The 5,000-nt window shown below is 44.7% G+C and overlaps 1 protein-coding gene across 14 annotated transcripts in view; it reads left to right on the top strand.

Moving 5' to 3' along the window:
* The window catches only part of camk2b1 (calcium/calmodulin-dependent protein kinase (CaM kinase) II beta 1), an 80,283-nt gene that overhangs the window by 5,341 nt on the left and 69,942 nt on the right, over positions 1-5,000 (top strand). The window lies entirely within an intron of this gene.

Below are 5,000 nucleotides of genomic sequence, written 5' to 3'. Positions count from 1 at the left end.
TTCGCCAGGAACGGATCGGAGCGAAAGCCGCCGCGGAGCGAAAGCGAGGGGGTGGAGATTGTTTGTTTGTTTGTTTGTTTCTTTGTGTGTTTGTTTCTGTGTCTGAGTCTCTCTACCCAGGGAACCGTAAACTCCCAGTGCTCTGGTTACGAGCCGAGCTACCAAGCCCGCTCAGAGTCATGTCCGCTCTGCAGTCTGGAGTTGAAATGCATACCCTTCTGCTGAGCTGTCAGCTATGGGCTATGCTACTGTATTAGAAATAAGCCTGATACTGGACTCCCTCTTGTGACCATACACTGAGCCCAATACCCCAATAGCCCAAGGCTTTGTACTTGCAGTTATGCAGTGTGTATGTATATGTGTGTGTATGTGTATTTATTCTCATAAAATGTATAAGCTTAGTAATTACTGCATTGTGGTGTAATAGTCACTCTCTAAGTGTGTGTGTGTGTGTGTGTGCGTGTGTGTGTGTGTGTGTGTGTTTCTATGTTTACATATTTACATGTTTACAATATGTGTGTGTGTGTGAGTTTTGTCCGTGTGTTTCTGAAACATACATGCGTAGGTCGTCCCTGTGTGTGTTTCTGAGCGTATCCTCCTGGGCCACGATTGCCGTGGGAGTGACAGAGAGCACCTTCCCAGAGATCGGATCGCGTGTGGCAGCTTTTAATGGGATTGCAGACATTGACTGATTATACCGCCCACGTAGACACCGCAAGGCCTCAGGGAGCTAATGTAAATCGGAGCAATTGCCAGATTTGAGTGGATTAGAGCCTTTTTGTGTTTGGCTTTTTGTTGTTGTTTTTAATTATTTTTTTATATATTTGTTTATCTTCTTTTCTGAGTTACCCCCAGGCAAAGTCATGTGTTGGTCATGTGGATGGATTTGAGCATAGTTTGTTTAGCTGCCTGCCCTCTGTGTTATTTATTTATTTGTTTATTTATTTATTTGTTTATTTTATTTATTTTTGCTGCACTCAGAGGGGAGATGGGGAACGTGGCAGGCATCAGGGCTGTTTATAAAACCCACAGAATATGACATGCACGAGAAAATGCTGTGCTGGGCATTCGGTGGTCTGGTGGTTGGTAAAGGATAGGAAGCCAAACTCTATGAGAGAGAGAAAGAGAGAGAGAGAGAGAGAGAAAAATATTTCCATTTCTGCATGTATGAGCAGTGTGTGTGAATGACAGAAAGCTGTGCATTTCGGAATGCACATGAGATCTGAGTTTATATACATATATATATATGTGTGTGTGTGTGCAAACAGCCTAATTAGCAGCTCTGTATGGGCAGTTTGTCATTCATTCATTTATTCATTCATTCAGTCATTCATTCATGCATGCTGTGCATGAATGAATGACTGAACATAGATTCACACACACACACACAGAGACACACACACACACACACACACACACACACACACACACACACATACATTCACACACACGCACACACACATACATTCACACACACACACACACACACACACACACACACATACATTCACACACATACATTCACACACACACACACACACACACACACACAGACACAAACGCACATACACACAGACACAAACGCACATACACACAGAAAGGCGCATGCACACTCAGAAAGGCGCGTGCATACACACACACACACACACACACACACACACACACACACACACACACACACACAGTGCCAAACAGCTCAGGCAGTGGAGGCAGCCATGGCACTTGGCAGCTGCAGGCTGTGTGTCTGTGAGCCGACATGCCTCAAGCACGGGACACTCATCTGACCCAAAGGCACATAGAGAGACGGTCATGGCCCCAGCCGTAAACACACACACATGCTAATACACACACACTAACACACACAGAATCTCTCTCTCTCTCTCTCTCTCTCTCTCTCTCTCTCTCTCTCTCTCTCTCTCTCTCTCTCTCTCTCTCTGTCACTCACAGACACTCACCACTCACATACACACCCACACCCACAGTCTCTCTCTCACACTTACTCACACACACACACACACACACACACACACACATACACACATACACACACACACACACACACACACACAGACACACACTTGCTCACTCAGTCACTTTTTTCTATTTCACTGTACCATGCAACACTATAACATAATGACACTGAGAGGTTATAGACTACCAAACATAATGAAGGGTGTATTTACTTACACATGCCTTTCCTTTAAAATATGATTCAAAGGTCATACGATTTGATGTCAGTTTCCTTGTTTTGTGGTTGACTTCATATGAATAAGAATTGTGCCATTGCCACAGTACTGTATTGCAGTTGGAAAAGTCCTCCTTGTGAACTAAATTGCTGTGAGTTTGACTTGCCTTTGTTCTCTGCACTGGAAGCACATTGCCTGGTTCGCAGTGGTTTGTGGCACCCTAAGTTACAGGTGTTGAATGTGGTGTGGAGTTTTTATGACAGCTAGCACGTTATGGTTTCTCTATTGAATTGTTGCTACTCTATTGTATAGGGCTTATTCGCAAAAACAGCCGCGGCCATATTGTTGATATGACTTTCCAGTTCTATAGGCTAATCTATGTGACCGGTTGAATAGTCTCCTTGTGAATGAAATTGCTTTGCTTTGCTTTGCTTTCTTTGCCTTGCCTTGCCTTCGTACTTCTCACTGGAGGCACATTGCAGTGCTGATTTGCAATGGCGGCGGTGTGCCGCGGCCTAAGTTACAGATGTTTATGCGGCGTGGAGTATTTATGACAGCCAGCCCGTTAAGGTCACCTGATAGCGGACGAGGGCTGAGGGGACGGGGGCGTGGCCGGGGCAACTGCTCCCCTCTGCCAACAGCCAATCGAAGAGCTTGTTTATTGTTGTGAAGAGGTCAGGCACGGTTGGCAGAGGTCGGCTGTTGGAACATGCTCTGGCGCTGCAGCAGTTGGTGGCCATAGACAAGGTGTGTGTGTGTGTGGTGGGGGTGTGCATGTGAATGTGTGTGTCTGTATGTGTGGGTGTGAATGTGTGTGTGTAAGTGTGTGTGTGGGTGTGTGTCTGCATGTATGCGACATGTGCGTGTGTGTGTCGTGCGTGTGTGCGTGTGTGTGTGTGTGTGTGTGTGTGGTGTGTGTGAGTGACAGTGACTATGACTGTGGCTGTATATAGTGAGCATGTTAGTGTGTGTTTGTGTGTGGTGGCGGTGTGCATGTGAATGTGTGTGTCTGTATGTATGGGTATGAATGTCTGTGTGTGCACACATTAATGTGCATGTGGGTGTATGTCTGCGTGTGTGTGCGTGTGTGCGTGTGTGTGTGTGTGTGTGTGTGTGCGTGTGTGCGTGCGCGCGCGTGTGTGTGTGTGCGCGTGTGCGCGCACGAGTGTGTGTGTGTCTGTGTGTGTGCGCGAGAGAGAGAGAGTGTGACAGAGGCATGATGATCTAGATGTGTGCCTGTTCCTCACCAGCTGCAGCACAGGGAGGGACTGGCCTGAATTTCCACTCTGCTCCTGCTTGTCTTTTTTTGGACACCACTTCATTGTGTTGGTACTGGCTGAAATGGAGAATCAGGCTAGCTAGGGGCTGGCTTCAAAGACAATCTGATTTTAGCCAGAGTTTAGTCATATTTGTTTCTCCATGATATTATTGTTTTATCTATAGGTTGAACAAAGCACACAAAAAAAAAATTTTTAAAAGGTGATCAAGGTGTACATGAGTTTACAGCATTAGGAATATGTCAGACTTGGCCTTTTATGCACACGAGTAGAGGGTCCCAGTCCCAGTTTGAAATCCTTTTTCTGGTAGCAGAACCCCAGTTGTTGACCAGGCACCATACATTGGGACACTATACTGTACACAGAAATGTCTGTCATGTCAACACATTCGAGATGCAGAAAAAATTCTAGACTCAGCCCTTGTTCCATTCACCCAATTCATCGGTGCATATTAGCCATATCAACAGTGGAGATTGATGACATGTAGCGTTTAGCTTTAGCTCACCTCTCCAGCTCATGTCCTGCTCAGTGTCACTTTATATACCACAGTTTTGATCCTGACAAGCAATTTGATTGGATGCCAGGCATTCCACGAGTGCTGTTATTTACTTCAACAACACTAAAGAATTTTACAGCTGCAGGTCTCACTTCACATAACAGATCTAAGCTCCAGTGAGCTTTATCCGTTGTCTAGCAAAGGTGAGCGCTGGGTGCCAGCTCATGGTTGGATCTCACACTACACGAAATTGCTGTCTGAATCCTGTTTGTGTCATAGCGAGACAGCGAGTGTAAGCAGCTCAGAACTGTTCAGCCTCCACTGAATAAGTCGTGACAGGTTTGTTCATTCCTGTGAGAGGCCAATCATATTCAGGCGCTTTTTTTTATTTCAAAATACAAGACACATTGCCAATATTTGAAAATGTGAGTGTTAACATAATGTCAGGTGAAAATTGCCTGGGTATGTGTTGTTATAGTTAACTAGATGGCTGTACAGTAGTGTTGTCACGATACCAAAATTATGACTTCGATACGATACCTGCCATAAATATCACGATGCTCGATACTAAAACGATACTACGGCGAAATCCTAAGATATCTGGAGAAGAAAGGACTCATACCTCCTCCAAGTGTATTGAGTCATTTGTATTAAATTTGGTGCACTTTTGTAGGTCAATTCTGGGTTCTAAACTTCCTACATAATTATTATTTTTTTTATAGTCAGTAAAATAGTAGACCTACTTTGTGTGATTAAGTCCTTTATTGTTTGTTATAGTTCATTTACATTGTGTTGTGTTTTGGCAATAAAGTAGCTTTAAATAGCCAAACTAGGCTAGATCAAGGTCAGTGTTAAAATTACTGCATGCAAATCACTGAATGCTATGCAGAGGGGCCTAATCTTTAGGCCATCTGATGTACAGTATAGCCTAGGCTACCCTAGGCCTTCCCGTGTTCATGGGATTTCTTTGACAGTTGCAAAGGGGAAAATGTGAGGATAGTCTTCTTTGCGCCCAGTGTACAAGTACGACGTTCCAACCAC

Source organism: Alosa pseudoharengus, unplaced genomic scaffold, assembly GCF_046254945.1.
Source record: "Alosa pseudoharengus isolate Yale_2024_CS ecotype anadromous, Long Island Sound unplaced genomic scaffold, YU_APseudo_1.1 YU_APseudo_1.1_scf_6, whole genome shotgun sequence".
Lineage (NCBI taxonomy): Eukaryota > Metazoa > Chordata > Actinopteri > Clupeiformes > Clupeidae > Alosa > Alosa pseudoharengus.
Note: the sequence above shows the minus strand (reverse complement) of the source record. Positions and strands in the feature narration are given on the sequence as shown.